This window comes from Perca flavescens, chromosome 20 (assembly GCF_004354835.1).
Source record: "Perca flavescens isolate YP-PL-M2 chromosome 20, PFLA_1.0, whole genome shotgun sequence".
Lineage (NCBI taxonomy): Eukaryota > Metazoa > Chordata > Actinopteri > Perciformes > Percidae > Perca > Perca flavescens.
This window is the reverse complement of record NC_041350.1, coordinates 21,830,040-21,847,214: the sequence shown is the minus strand read 5'-3', so window position 1 is coordinate 21,847,214 and position 17,175 is coordinate 21,830,040. Positions and strand designations below refer to the sequence as shown.

The 17,175-nt window shown below is 40.5% G+C and overlaps 1 protein-coding gene across 1 annotated transcript in view; it reads right to left on the bottom strand.

Moving 5' to 3' along the window:
• The window catches only part of stag1a (STAG1 cohesin complex component a), a 54,560-nt gene extending 38,611 nt beyond the window's left edge, over positions 1-15,949 (bottom strand). The window contains exon 1 of the mRNA XM_028565259.1: positions 15,734-15,949. The gene's annotated coding sequence lies outside the window, so the exon portion shown is untranslated. The remainder of the gene's footprint in view (positions 1-15,733) is intronic.
• Positions 15,950-17,175: the final 1,226 nt, after the last annotated feature.

Here is a 17,175-nt window from a genome sequence, read left to right as displayed (position 1 = left end):
ATACCTCTGCAAGACCACTCACTTATCTGTTTATTATTTATGTGATGTGAGAGACAGTATATCTTCTACTTTAAGATGATCATTTTGCTTTATTATTTGTAATAATCAAAAAGGGAGTGTAGAGTAACACACTATGGAATTAAATTAGGCCATATTTACTTAAAATATAAAATGGAAATGTTCCCATTCTTGAACTTATGACTTGTCCTGTAGAATTCATAGCCCAAAGTGCTCGCTGACATTGCGTGTGTGGCCAAAAAGAAAATGACTGAGGAATATGCAATCTCAATGGCTGTTTTAGATGGATTTTGAATTAAACTAATACCTGTTTTCTGAAGCGTGCTTCATCAACGGTTTTGTTTTGAAGGAGGAAGTTACTTTAGAACAAAAGCATATAGAGCTGGACTCGGTCAACACCATCTAGAATATTTGGCGAGTCCAATGCCCGAGTCAAGTCCGAGTCCAAATACCAATGAGTCCAATGGCGTTTTTCCATTATGAAAAAAAGTCCCTGTACCTGCCAACAGGTACTTTTTTAGTATCACCTCCGTTGAGTTCCAAGCGAGCTGAGTTGATACCAAAAGGTGACGTAAAAACCTGCAGACTACTGATTGGTCGGAGAGAATCGTTACTAATCACTGCGTCATCATTGCTAGCGACAGACGGGGGGGGAGGGTGTCCTGAACAAACCCGCAATTTTTAAATAGTTTAACCACCGGTGTTTTTTTTTTTGCTGCCTCCAGCTTCTTTTGAAACAAAATCTGTCTTCTGGCTGTGGCAACGGCCACATGCGGAGAATCAACAACACACAAACAACACACCTTCAACGTTCTGTGTGTGCGTTAGGTCACGGCAGTTTCCTGCGGCGTCGCTATGACGACCAGCCACGCTGGTCTCACGCATGAGGTGGTACTAAATCTGCAATGGAAAAAGGAGGACGGGGCACTGCGGCCAAGTCGAGTAGAGCTGGTAATAGCAGTGGGTAAGCGCCACAAGACTAGTTTGAGACAACAAAAAAGCCCCTCGAGTCCGGACTCCAGTACTACAGCCCTATGTCAACGCCTTTACCCTAGAAGGATAATAATTGAAATACATGCCCTTCACTTCTGCACAATTCAAAAACATGTAAATCATACAAGGCAGACATAGGGAGCCATAGGTGGTCATCCAAACTGCTTTAAAATTATATTGTGCACAATTTACTGATGGCCACCAGCATGACATCAACTACTCTACAACAGTGTTAAGCATAAGGGTGACTCCTATAAACTTGACAGTCTTCACGTTAAAGACAGTATTTTCTGCTACTGAAATCCCTCTGCTGCCACAAATACATTCCGTTAGCTCCTCATCCCTGGCAAATACGTAACACTGAATATGTTCCTGACCAGATGTGAGACGATAGAGGAGGAGAATGTGTCATTGGATCTGGAGGTGTTTGATTTCCAGAGAGGAAAAATAAGGATGTACATGTTTCACCACTTAATTGAATTAATTGGCAATCCTTTTGATCCCTGGTTGTTTAACCATGTTTTTAAGCAAACATTCCATAAATTCCAACTTCTCAAATGTGACAACTTGCGGTTTCCTTTGTCTCACATGATAGTAAACTGAATAGATTTGAGTTTTGGACCAAAAAAAAGCAATTTAAAGCTGCAATACAGGTTTTTTTGGGGGGGCTTCAGAGATAGGGGTGTTGAAATGAATCATTGCATCGATGCATTGCTATGCGGACCTGGACGATTCTGCATCAATGCAGTGACAGACCATAACCTATTATAGCCTACTGATGTTACTTGTTGATTTTCCGATCGCTGCTTTTTTTTGTTGTTGCTGATGCCTTTTGTCTGCGGTATTTAGACTCCGCTACATTCAGGAAGTGTCTTTTTTAAGAGCAGATACAATAAAAAGGGGAGTTCATATATATCTGACTGCTTGAATTTGTTGATGAAACCCATGTGTAGCAATAAATAATAATATTGAGGACGGGGTGCATTGTGACGCATCAGGATATTGAATCGATTCGGTGATAGGATAGTCATAATCAAACTGAATCGTGAGACCAGTGAAGACTCACACCCCTATTCAGAGACTCTATTGATATATTATCACTATAAGTTGATGTTGATAGGCTAACCTGCTAGCACACCAGTCACTCGTTTACACATGCAGCAGATGCGGAGCAACGTTAGCATTTGTTTGGAGATGTGTTTGTGTCTATTTGAGGAATGTGAGTCCAATATTCACTCCGTTTTAGCTCTGTTTTGGTCTCCTCCAACTGCTCAGGGAAATATCTGACTTTTTAGCTGCTGCTCCACTATGTTCAGCAAAAAATCTAGCTATGTAAGTAGATAACAGAACTTTAATTATGTCAGCTTGGACTGTTGAAAATTGTGTCTAGGCTTTTTTTTTTTTCTTCATAGACCAAACAATAGCAGATTATCCGATGATTAAAATAATCATTTGCAGCCCTAGTGAGCCCCTAATTAATTTGATCCCATGTTAGGAATCGAGGTGTGAGAAAATGTTTTCCACCTCTGGATTATTTAATCGTATTCCTTCCAATGAGTGCGGAATTTCAAGTCCCGACTTATAATCAAAGTCAAAACAAATCTGCAAAGGAACATCATACAACTCCAAACTACTAACAAGAAAGAAGATTACAAATCAGAACGCTCCCAAATCTCTCCACAATAAAAGGCCAACCAGAGCCTGAGCTGTGAGCTTGAACCACAATCGGTCCCTCTGGGCCACCGCTACGAGCTGAACCACCAAAGACAATAATTGTACTTTATCATGCTGCCAGCCTCCATACATACTGTGACCAAAGAGCCTTGGCCTTATAACTTGGAAGAGCCTTGAGGTCGACTGTGGCCGTCTGGTTTAACCAGATTATGATTATGTCACACAGTCGATTACCCATCCGACACACGGAGAGTCAGTCATGTTCCTGCACGCACGCACGCACACACACACACACACACACACACACACACACACAGCCATCTGTTATTGCCACAAACTACTGTATGCTAGATCTCTGCAGAACACAAAGCTTGATCTTCGCAAAGAGAAGGGGAGGGGAGGGATGCTGTGTGAACTACACAAACTGATAGGATCTCTGTTGAAAAATAGATTTTTTTTTTTCTCCCCCTAATCTCTTGAGAACTACCTCTGTGAATAAAGGATAAATAGATCATAGGAAGAAGAAAAAAAGGGCAAGGCTATGGAATGGCATAAAAGAGATAAGGCAGAGAACAAGCAATGTTTCTCCCCCTCTCTGTGCAATGGCTGCCTGCTCAGCTGCAGCTGACGCAAAATGGAGCCGCTAGAAGAGGTGGTGGCGGTGGAGGTTGGGGGGGGGGGGGGGCATTGTTAGAAGGGAGTGAGGGGGTAGATGGGACGAGTGGGTAAGGAGCGGGGGAAAGAGGGGGAGAAAGTGTGACAGTAGCACAGAGGGGGAGAGCAGCAGGAGAGGGAGTGGGTTGGAAAAAGAAAAAGACTCATTTGTTCATTCTCTCATCTGTCTGGGCTCCCTCTCTCACCTTGGCCCACATTTTCAGTCTGCCTCATGTTCACTTCTAATAGAGGGGGAGAAAGAGGAAGGACACACTCACAAACAGACACGCAGACTGACACACACTCATTACGGAGGCCATTACTCCTAACACCCATTATTACTTTCTAATGATCTAGCGGCACGTCAAGATTTCAAAAGAGCCTGCTAATCTGAGCAGGCAGATGTCAAAGCAACAAAAAAACCTGTTACGTAGCCTAGCAATAATGTACTGACAGCTGAGGGGAATAATGACTGCCCAGATACAGAGTGAGGGATTCAGAATAAGAGGCTAGTAAGCTCTGACTGAAGCAGATGGTTGATTTAAAACGGTGCTTCAAGGAGGTAGTGTACGTATGTAAATCCCAGCCAGGTGTCAGAAACAAATGGCGAGACAAGGAGGAGGAAAATGTAAAAATATAAAATATTCATACGAGTGGTACATTCAGTCATTGTTGAGGTGGACCTGTCCTGCTGGGGGACGCACAACAGTTTTGTCTACTGGGGTCTGTTTGAGCGTTTCAGACAACACACAACAAACCGATCATTACTTCAGAGTGGTGCGAGGCAAATTTGATTAAGCAATTAGTCAGCTTTAAGAAAATGTAATGGATGTCATTTGATCACTTTTTCTCTCTTTCTTTTTGGACTGTTTGCCTTGGGTTTAAGAAGTTTGTGATGGACATTTTTCACTATTTTAAAGTACTTATTTTGGCATTATATGCCATTAGTCAATAGTGAAAGTGGAGGAGGAAATGTAGGGACATGCAGCAAACAGTCCAGCCAGCTGGGAATCAAACCGAGGACCGCCCAGGGCATTTGCACCCATGTGGTATGCACCACTCGGCTATCGGGTCACCCGCACTATTTTAGTGATTCATAAAAAAAAAAAGTGATTCCCCCAACACCCTACTTTTCGATGATGTTCACGTCGCGTAATTACGTCACTTCATAACGTTACGATGGCAACAGGGGAAAATGGCTGCTCTTGTGAAGTAAACGCAACATTTTTCAACTTTCTGCTAAGATATAAGTGACTTTTTGGCAAAGAAAATGCGGGGATTATGAAATCATGCAAGCCCTGCATATTTTGCGCGGAAATCGGCAATTTATGCGGCGAAAGTGCGGCGTATTTGAAAAAATGCGGCCCCTGCATAAATATGCGGACTTTGGCTGATTATGCATTGGGTTTTTGGTGTCGTCCCTCCACGCCCTACTTTTTCCTTGCAGGTGTTGCATATTGCAAACTTGTTATCTTCTGCACACACGCTAAGGAATTTCCAAACAGCCGACATGTTGCAGGTTAATTCACGAGGTTCCCTACGTGTGCGAGAATAGCGCGGACACGCACTTCACACCGCGAGCGGGTACGCGCGACACACGGCGGAAAAGTTGAGAGAAAGGAAAAAGAGACTTTGTGCTGTTGTGTTCGTTCGTGCGTGCATCCTTGAGAACTGTAACTTGTATAACTTATGTTGTCAGTTAATTGTAGCATTGACCGGCATGGAAGCGGCATATGTCAGACTGACCTGCCGGACGCGGGTCATGGCCGAGCACGTGAAAACCGGCCAATTCCGGTCACCGGCCGATCTATCGGTGCATCTCTAATAAACACTAAACCTCAAACCACAGAGCTACAAAAGTACTGAGAGCTGAAAACACATTGACTTTTAAAAACGTTCTTGGCCCTGCACGGTAGACATCCTTATTTTTAGGTTCATAAAATGTACATGATACACACATAGCGCCGTCGCGCAGAGAAAAGTTCCATCCTTCGGCACACAGGAGCAAATCGATCATACACTTGCAAAGACCAAAACAATTTCCCAGTTTACATTATTTTAGTGAATGAAGGACATGCCTTTCCCTCTTACTAAATCAAATCAATAAAAATGACAATAGAATTACACACGGTTTGATGATGAATCACTGTAGTCAAATAGTAATTCTGTCTGGGACCTATTAAAGTCCATCGGCCAGATGGTGTTCAAACGGGGCTGACCCTGACTACAACAGTCAACAGTTTAAGGAAGCTGTTAGCAGTGGGTTTGTCTGACACTGTGCCGTACTGCTAGGTTTACATGTGGATAACGCTGGCAGTATAATATGCAGTCAGGAGGGAATAAGGAAAGAGGTTTACGGGTAAATAATCTGTTGGAGTCAGCCAGTGCAGGCAGGGAAACCCCTTAATCCCCTCCACACAGGCCGAAAGAGCAGACGGGGTATGAGTGATACAAACTAATGATGTCTCAGGGCAGTGTAGTGAACAATTCTAGCCTGCCACATCTCCACTTGTAGTAAACCTCGTACACCAGATAACACAGTTGTGTTGTCACAGTCCTTTTTTCCCGTTTGGGCTCTTAAATTAGTTTTCCAGACTTCCATTTTTATGCAGAAAGACAAAAAAGGTTTGTTTCCAACACCAATAATTATTTGGCACATTTACAGTTTCCAAATCTGTGAAGAAGCTCCGTCTAGTAGCTCAGTTTGCTGAAATGTTTTGTTCTTTTTGCGGCCACTTCATTTCCACTCTGTACAGCCACAGAACTGACTTGGCACAGGGCAGCAAATCAATATTAAGTAAAAGTGTGTACAAATAACACTGACCGTTGAGACACACACTGCCACAGCCGATGCTGAGGAGATGGTATTTGCTGCCGCTTGAAGCTGGCTGTTAACCCCCGCCTGAATGAAACCTAAAAAAGGATTTTGCGGATCTGGTCTAGTGCCAAAGTTGGATCTGTCTGCTCCTAACGTACGTAAATCACCAAATAACAATTTAAACCCCTCCAAAGCCGAGACGAGAATTCACTTATCCCCAGACATCAACCCGCAGGGACTCTATAAGCAGGATATCAAGCTCTACTTTTGAAACTAAAGGGAACTCTTAATGGCACCAAAAGAGATCAATAATCTATCATAACCTGTCTTTTCCCATTCAAAAAAAAAAAAAAACGGTGGCCTGCACTCCTTGAGGAGACACAGATACAATCTCAATCGATGTCTATGCAAATCAGACTTTCACTTCACGACCTTACCGTTGGCCAATGCTCCAAAAGGAATTCTTCCCACCCGACAGTATTTGTTTTTATGCTCCGAGCCACCGGATGTGAAGGCAGCTGAAAGTGTTGATATCTTTAATGTAAAATTTAAAAAAGCTACCTCTTTAGCCCGTCTGTCTATTAAAATGTTTCATAGCCATTATTTTTGTTAAATTGTATTGATGTTTGTATTCCATCTTATCCATTTTATTTGCCTGTATATTTTACTGTTATTTTATCAAATGGATTATCTCATTTTATAATTTCTATGACAATGTAGAGGCACACTAGAAATGGAAGAGAGAGAGTGGTGTATGACATGCAACAACGATCCCGAGGCTGGAATTGGACTTTGCAGATAAGCGGCATATACTGTAGCCTAGGGCTGGTCGATATGGACAAAATCAAACATCACGATATTTTTGACCAAATACCTCGATATCGATACCGCAACGATATTGTTGTGTTGACTATTGGTGCTTTAACAAAATATCTACACAATGAGATTTTTTATAAATAACCATCAGTAATGTGGATACAATGACTAAGTGGTAAAGGCAGATAATAGAACAAAAGTCTGGTAAATTCACAAAATGACAAATTCACTGTAACGCAGCCTTTAAAACCAGGAAAAGACAACACTTATGCCATATCATGATATTAGGATATCCAAAATTGAAGACGATATCTAGTCTCATATCACGATATCGAAATATTGCCCAGCTCTACTGTAGCCACTCGGCTAAATTCATCATCGGTTTATACGCCAGCATCCACCTATAGATGTCTCATAGGAGGATTTATAGTTATTAATAAAGAATTTATTTATTAATAAACACTTGAAATATCTTTATAACTACATTACAGTGCGTCGTTAACCATTACCGTTACATAGGGGGCGGGGGCGTATTTTCTAGTATTATTCTATTATTTCTTACAAATGACAGCTAAATATCTTCTTTACAAAAATTTATTTACTTCACACAAAGGCTCACTGTTCCATACCACCTTAAACTCACCCCTGCGTTCAATGTGAGCGATGCCCTGATGGCAATCTTTTCCTTAAACCGCCTGTCTGAGGCTCAGTCTTTAATAAGGTGTTACAGACTACAAAGCTCCACTGTACAGCGCTGAATTGTAAAAGATTTAATAAAAAAATGAACTGCTGGCAATCCCAACAAAGGCAGGAGCAACACTTTCTCACTGTCCTAGCAGCTGAAGGATAAGACAAACCAAAAACTCCATCTGATTTCATGAAGAAAAACACATCCAGAAATAATATTACATTTCGGATGCAAGTGGGCTGATTATAGTGCAATGATTTCATTCCTTTATAGTCAAGTGAAAAAATACCACTGCTTTGGCATTTTAATTGGATGTGTTTCAAGTGATGGAAATAACAATACAGTAATGTTTCTCTTATCATGCTGCCAGTGAGAGGAACGTTTGTGGTTGCAGTCAGCTTTAACAAGGTGAACAGACACCAAATGAATACATTATCACACACCACATTACAGAATTACAGTAATTACCTTGTTTATTTAAGCATTGTGGATTTTTGTTGTTGTTGCTGGATCTACATCCCATTGAGCAACTGTGTGGTTGAGATTTAGGATTTGTTTTAGGCTTCTATGCACAGTCAGCGGTGGAGAAAATACTCAAGTCCTTGACTTAAATACAAGAAAAATACTGCATTATTGAAACAACTAGACACAAGATGTTGCTTACGTCACTTAAAAAGGTCCATTCTCAGTATATGTGCTCTGAAGGTTAAAAGTTTCCACATCGCAGTTGTTTGCAGTGTCACAAAATCACGATAGTACATACACGTCTTAAACTCTGATTTAAGACCAACTCAAATCACATTTAGTCATCCCTTTTTGTATTGAAAAATAAGGTCAACGTGTTTTTTTAAATGCATCGTAAATAGTTTTTTATTATTCAAAGGCAGGCTGCCAGAGAGCCGGTGTTACACCAAAGAGAACGAGTGACAAAGTAAACAAACTTAGCTGTAGCCTACATTAGGGCTGTCCTCTACTAAAGAAATTCTTAGTCGACTAACACTTATACAATTTTGTCGACTAATCGATTAGTTGATTTAATTGACAGAGCTGTGCGCTTTGAGAGGTGGTTAAGACTAGAAAAGCACAATATAAATGTAGTTAATTAACCATCTGTAAAACTGAGTTTCTCCACAATTAATCCTGCAAAAGCACCACTTTAAATCTTGTGTTTACCATAAATGTGCTCATAAGTTTCTTGGAAATGAGTAATTACGCATGAATAAGCATAAAAAATGACTGATCGACTAAAGAAATCTTAGTCAACTAAGACCAAAACGACCGATTAGTCGACTAATCGACTAAGAGGTGGCAGCCCTAGCCTACATGTCACGGGCAGACAGCATGCTGTTGTTAGTTGTATTGAAGTGTAAGGACCACACCAGCATCTAACAGGACAGAAGAGATCACTGCTGGTACATGTTGTTTAATGTAGCAGCTAATTAGCTATCCAGCCTGCAAACTGATGTTTGTGGTACACTTATCAGTCCTTCCAGAAAAATGAGTTTTTTTTGTGATTGTTGCGGGCAAAAATCCTTGATTATGCGGCATGTTTTCTTAAAAAATGCGATGGAATATACAGGATATTTATGCAATTTTATGCGATGGAATTGTGGGAACTTGCAAAAACTGCAGTTTGATGAAAAAGAGGGGAAAAAAGTGATTTCCCCCAACACCCTGCTTTTTGATGATGTTCACGTCGCGTAATTACATCACTTCATAACGTTCCCATGGCAACAGGGGAAAATGGCTGCTCTTGTGTGAAGTAAACGCAACATTTTTCAACTTTCTGCTAAGATATGTGACTTTTTTGCAAGAAAAATGCGGAGATTATGAAATCATACAAGCCCCGCATATTTTGCGCGGAAATCGGCAATTATTTCGGCGAAAGTGCGCTGTATTTGAAAAAATGCGCCCCCCCCGCATAAATATGCGGACTTTGGCTGATTATGCATCCAATTATGCAATCGCATAATCGCGTTTTTCTGGAGGGACTGACTTATAATTGGTGGCTTTGTTCATGTTCATGTTTTGTGTATTGTTTCATGTCAAGTTAGATAAGAAAGGGAAGGTAAGCTAACATGGGTTGTTGTTTAAAGTCTGTGGCTCATGTGTTTGACTGTCTGCCTATGACAGAACACTGACATTACGGATTTATAGGCTGTATTGAAATAAGGTCTCCATCTACGTAGACAAATGCCGTCCATTCTGCCGAATAAATGCAAACCTAGTGGGTGCCAAAATATAATATATATATTTTTACCTCTTGGTTTTCTTGTCTCAAAAGACAGCACAGGACAAGTGATTTGTAGTAGACAAAAAAGTAGCCTACTTTAATTCCAGTTGGACCTATGTTACATTCCACATCTGTTTAGCGAGATCAGTGTAAAACTAGTTAACCATACATTTTCAGGGTCAGTGGAGTCAGAGGAGTTAGATCAGCCCCATTTGGGGGGCATTGCTAACAAGAAAACGACAGTTTTTAAGATTGCAACATTATACATGAAGTAAAGTTGTACAAGGAACCAAGGGTCAACTTGTGATGCTGAGACTCATAACTGCACTAAAGTATCAGTATTTTTTTTTATTTTATTTAGGCAGTGGGCTGAAAAAGAAGTGTTTTGACGTTGGAAAGTAAAGCGTTGGGATTGTTTCCCATTCCTAACTCTGTTTAAAACTACTAACAGCCACTGCCAGTTGGTAGTTTGGCTGCATCAGCAAACACCTGGTAAAAGCAGCTTGCTCAGCCGAGAAACCACTGAGCCGTGAAGAAATGCCAGGGAGAGATCACAAATCTCTCCACACACACACACACACACACACACACACACACACACACACACACACACACACACACACACACACACACACACACACACACACACACACACACACACACACACACACACACACACACACACACACACACACACACACACACACACACACACACAACCTGACAGCTGAATAGCATTACTTTAACAAATACCCTCTACTACAGATATTGCCTCCCTTATGAAGCAGTTGTCATCATGTTATCTGGCCCATCATTATGTCAAAACTGCATTAATAGGTTATCTGACAACTTGCAATTTTTCCTTCCAATCAGCCTGGCAATTTCTACCACTGGTAGTTTTAGCCATGTGGTAAAAGATAAGCCCCGACTATCTGTAAAGCACTGCTAGCATGCATAAGCAGTTAGCATACAAGCTCTTGTGGTACAGCAGGAAATCCATGTGATGCAGGTTGATATGTGTGTTGTATAAACGTGGACTTCCCAGCCAGTGCACATGCTGTGGTCACCAGCTGGTCCTGTAACCTTGTTGTACTTCTTGAGTTACGGCGGTATTGGGGATCGTAGTTGAATGCAGAAAATCTATAACTTCCAGGCATTTACAGTGACAATATTGCTACATATCATATCCCCAAATGTGCACTTGTCGTAGCTAATGAACGCTACCCCATGGCCAGCAGCTCTTTACACTTTGGCATTGCTTCCAAAACAATCAATATTTAACTTAATGGTGCCTGAGTTTATTGTGTAAGTGTAATGGCTTTAAAAAGGTCAGAATCAATAGTTGACAACACTCTAATGCCTGTGCAATGAGGCTGCAATGAAAAAAAATATTGTGTACGTGTTCCCAATTCATCTACAGTTAACACTACGAAACTGTAAAAAAAAAACAAGAGCCATGTCAACAATTCAATTTGTTCAGCTTTCAAAAGTGCAAAAAAGAATCGTGCAACTTGGTGTTAAAAGTTAAGTTGGTGGTTTCAATAATTTTATTGTATATAATGTGTCTAGTATGGTGTTTATGTACTGTATGTAAATGCTCAGACCTACTGCTGGACCGAATTGCAACAGCCTAACGTTAACAAATTCAGCTTGGCTTTACAGCAATCTTATTCCTAACTTCAACTGAGTTGCCCTGCACAAAAAAAGCGACAGTAACAGGTCTGACACCAGCAATGCAGCTAATTACACAACAGGAAACCACATCACAGGGAACGCCTTAACTCAGCCAAGAGTGACAAAACTAGTTTAGAAAGCATTACGACAATACGAAGAGGAAACATTGTTATTTCTATAGCCAACATCTTGAATCAAGGTCTTGTAATTGCCTCTGACAAATGTTAAAGCCATTACATAATCTCCTGAGCTGTATCATTATGAGCATATGGCTCTAACAAAAAGCACACTGCACTTGAGCAGTGAGAGCCTCCAGCTTAACTACTAGGCCTATATGGCACGAATACTAATACAGAATCCAGGTCTGCTCTTTCCAATTTGATTCAGTGTCAAACAATATTTCTCAATACCTTTAGGTTTAAAATCATTAAAGACATACAGTATCTTGCTTTCATTAGGATTTGTAAAGTACATTTTCTTTGCAACTAAAGGACAAGCCATTTGCCTTTCTTAACAGAAGCTGCCAGAAACCAATTCTCCTCAAAACAAACAGCCACATTACATATCCATTACTACCCATAATTCAACAAACTACAGTATGTGTACTAGGAATAAGTACCATTATATAATTCTCTTCTTTTATAGGCTAATTATGGTAAGAACCAGGGCAAAGAGCCAAGCATCAAGGGGTTAGAGGAAAGAGGAGGGATGATTCACCATTTCTGGTTTGTTCAATGACATGTTCTTCATATCAGCCACCTTTAGAAACTTCTGCAAGAAAAGCAACTGTATGCCAGCTTCAAACGGTTTTATTCCCAACCCCAAGGTAACGACAGTCTGGTGTATAACTAAATATTTATCAAATGAAAACTGTGTGGATCTTTAGAAACTCTGTGGTTTTCTTCTTCAGGGATGAAGCCATATGCGAGTATCTTGTCCAAATAGTTATTTCTTCAAAACAAGCCATAACACAGAGCACTTCTGTTTGGCATCAGACCAAATATTCATGTTAACGTGGATATATCTAAACCAACAATTTGGGAGCCAAACAAACAGTTTTTTCCTTAATGGTGATGTCTATCTATACTATATCTGCAACTTTGCTCTGGCATCAAAACATGCTGTGACTCATTCCGTGGAAGAGGGGCAAAGGTCATAGTGTGTGTGTGTGTGTGATCTCAATTGACTAACATATCACACCAGAGGATCCTGATGATGCAATAAATGAGGAACCAAGATATTTTCAGTTCACCTAGTTACCTGTGGAGGTCTACTCTAAAGGTTCCAAACAGAACCGCTATCACATCTCATCTTTTCTTGTCTATACAGATTTACACGAGGAGACAATTCCAGCACAGTTTTTAACAAATTCCCAGCCTTGTGTCCTTGCGTTTCCACGCAAAATGTAAAAGGAGGACATAATAAAACAAAACTATTTTGGGGAGAAGGGACAGACCTCTTTCGATAGGCCACCCAAATGCATGTTTTGTATGGGAAGACTAACAATACTGTGCAACTGACCAAATGGCAATAAAACAGGACACGTTTTAACAATCATGTCAAACAGTAGTAGTCTCCCTACTGCATTTGACTGTAGCAGGAAGTCAAAATAAATAAATAACATTCACTTCCAGTTTCTAACTGGACTGGAGCCAGGAATAAGACTATACAAATAAACAGATATTTCATGAAAACTAAACTCAATATAATGTTAGAGGTGGGAAATATGACCATCAAAGAGTAGCTATCTCTTTCTCTTCAACATCTCTGAGTGTATTAGTAAGTAAGTAAAATGGATTTTTATAGCACAATTAAAAACAGCTTGCACTGACCAAAGTGCTGTACATAGCGCAAAAACCACAGAATAACAATAAAATAAATACACTGACAGATCAGTGATTTAAGCTAAGACTACATCAATAGACAAACACTTAATTACAGACATAGCAGGGTAAGACAATTAAATCATGGGGGGAGACCAATGCAAATAGGTGAGTTTTGAATATTGTAAATGAAGGGGCATTTCTGATGTCAGGTGGCAGTCGGTTCCACAGCTGAGGGCCAGCAACAGAAAAAGCTCTGGCATCTTTTTGCCTAAGCCGAGACCCGTGGGACATGGAGGAGACCTTGACTGGAGGATCTGAGGGACCTGATGGCTACATGGGGATGAATGATACCAGCTATGTAGCCGGGGGCCAGGGCGTGAAGAGCTTTAAAAACCATCAGCAGTATTTTAAATTGTATCCTAGAACTGGACTGGAAGCCAGTGCAAGGAGGCTAGGAGAGGTGTAATGTGTTAAAGCTTTTTTTTGTGTGTTCGTGAGCAGCCTAGCCGCTGCATTTTGGACCATGTGAAGGTGTGCCACCAGTGTCAGAGGGAAACCAAGGTAGACAGAGTCTAGGCGGGAGGTTATGAAGGCATGGATGACTTTTTCCAGATCATTGTATGACAGAACAGACTTGAGTTTGGAAATTATTCTTAATTGATAAAAACTGGTCTTTACAACAGATGCCATTTGCTCGTTTGTTTGTAGGTTAAGATGGGAGTCCAAAATAACACCCAGACCATTATTAAGACCATTTTGGGGAATGTTGCAAATCTATGCGTGCGAGTGCTTATGGCAATATTTAATTTGTATATGATTGTTGCATCAATGTTATAAAATAGCTACTCAATGTGTCAAGGATTTAATTGCTGCTAAAAACATATGTTTATTTTATCAATTAAAATGTTCTCAATGGTGATGCAAAATAATTTCTATATATTCTTCTTCTATAATATAGAATTACATATATCATGAGAGGATATTTGGTAAATCCCATACACTTACAAAGCAGCTACATTTTAAATGTGCTTTTAGAATAAAAACACTCACATATTTTTTCAGCAGCAATTCATTTATGAAAAGAAAAATGTCACCAGGAGTTGAACCCTTTGTAAAGAGCCATCATCAATTGCATCAACACATGAAAATGCAATTCTCACAATGTTTAACATGTATTGCTTAACTTGTTCTGCAGGATAAATGAAATGTGGCTTGTGCTGTGCAGTATGGGGTGGAAACACGGAGTAATAATTGAATCTAAGTTGGCAGGCAAGCGGGCTGCAGATAGCAATCCAAGACAGCTTGCATGAAAAAAAAAAAAAAAATCACATGGCTGACTGTAAACAAAGCAGTTATGCAACAATCTGCGATTCATGCACACTGCCAGGAAGCACTCCGTGACCCACTATGAACTGTCCCTAACTAGTTTGCAGGGTTGAGCTGTACATAGGTCAGTTTGAGAGGGGAGGGACGGCCAGATTTAGACGTGTATAGGGCTATCTGGTGGAGCCCATCCCCCCTAATGTGACTCATGTTTCCCCGCTCAGTGTTGCCTGCTTCCCGCACAGAAGGGGGCGGGAATGGGAAAGAAGCGCCATAATAATGTTGTTTAACGTGCACGGAGTCCATACTTGCAAACATATTGAAAAGCATCCATCTGATGTCATTTATTAAAAAGCAACACGTTCTTTAGCCGTGTGAAAAGTCACCACTACTCTGAAAACTTGAAGGCAAGAAGGAGCTGGGATGCTGATGTTGACACGAGAAAAGTAGCTACGGAGGAACATATCTCATATGTCACACTGTATATTTCGGAGTGTGCAGAAAAGCTAAACTACCCGGGGTTAATAACAACAAAGTCACCAACAACGTGGTATTGGCGCTGATGACGATAATAAGCAAAGAAAGCATCGCACGGCAGGAGGGCAATACTGTAACCTACGATCATAATACGGCTGTGCAAACGAGAGAAGGAGATGCTCTGATTCCTGCTTTGCAAAGAGCAAGAAATCGCGTCACACCGCATGGCTCTTTATTTGTTGACAAGCCAAACTCAAGAGCCGGATGGAAATTGGTTGGCTAAAACAGGCCAGAGCTGAGACAACCACTTGTCCCTCTAGCAAGTTGTATTGCCGAAAATGTGGCGCTAGCTCGCAAGCTAATGGCTCTGCTAGGCTATAATGTAACTGAGGAAGAGAGAGAAAGCACATTCGCCTTCGTTAGCCGCTAACGCCCATCCCCCAACCAACCAGTCTCCCCTGTCTGTGTCCACCATCTTTAATCTGTTCTCCGTCTCCCTTCCCACTGCACAAAACACGACAAAAACACAAGACACTCACCTTTAACGAACATCACCGAATCGATTGTCACCTTCCAAAATAATAAATCGATTACCGTTTTAATATTGTGCGTATTTTAATATTGAAAATTGGCCGTGCGAGCGGAACCGCGCCTTGAGAGAAGAGCAGCAATCCTAAACCGCCATCTGGTGGTATTTTCCTCTCTGTGATGCAGCGGGAGCGGCGCAGCCTCAGACCGAGACACAGCTGCCCCCTGGCGGACACATTGGGCCGCGGCGGACACGCGCCTCGGGGGGCGAGCATGGGGAGGGAGGGACCGCAAGACCCCGCCAGCAACACTCACGGGGACGCGCACAGGAGCAGAGAGACTAAACTAACCCCTTTTCTCTCAGTTTGATTATTACATTAATAAAACACTACATGCAAAGCACTATAAAGGGTGCAAAATGTAAAAAATAATACACACACATACTTATTGATTACCTTTTGAAATAGTATAGCCTACACACATTGCAGCAGGACATTCAAGTATATTGTAACCACTATGAGTTAAAATAAATCACAAAATCCTTAAGAAATTCAATAGAACATACATTGATGTGATATATTTAAATATATATTCCTTTGCACTGTTTGTATTTGTTTACACTTTACTTGTATAGAGACATTGTATATTGTTTGTCATTGTTGCTTTTTATATAGCCTATACATTTACAGATATTTTGTATGAACTACTTGTAAGCATATAATAGTTCTATGTTTATTTGTACCTATCTTTGTTCAGCTTTGTTGTCCTTGCCTCTAGCTGTATTTTCTATCTTCCTGTAAATTGTTCTTGGTACTGTGTAGTAAATTCATTGAAAGCAATTAAAATGCCTTGTATGTGTACACATACTTGGCCAATAAATATAATTCTGATTCTAATATGATATAGCCTGCATGTATGAACCATAGGGCTGCAACTAACAATCATTTTCAATATCAATTAATCTGTGGATTATTTTCTTGATTTATCATTTAATCTATGAAATGTCAAAAAGTAGTGAAAAATGCATATTTTGCATTATTTTAATAGGTCTTTCAATGTTTTGTTTTGTCCAACCAACAGTCCAAACCCCAAATAAATTCCATTTACATTATATGTGACAAAGAAAAGCAGCAAAACCTCACATTGGAGATGTTGGATCCAGTAAATGTTTGGAATGACTGAAACGATCAATCGATTATCAAAATACTTGCCGATTCATTTTCTTGTGATCGACTACTTAATTTATCAACTAATTGTTGCAGCGCTAATAAACCCACTGTGGGGCACATGTCTGTATTGAGATATTAAGGTTCTATTAGAGGAATATTTTCAGAATTTACAAGATGTGGCTGAACAAAACAATACAAAGTTACTCAGCTTGCAAAGCATATGTCAGCGCATTAATGACCTTTGACTTTTGATGTGTGTGCTTTCTCTACCTGTTTCATCCTCT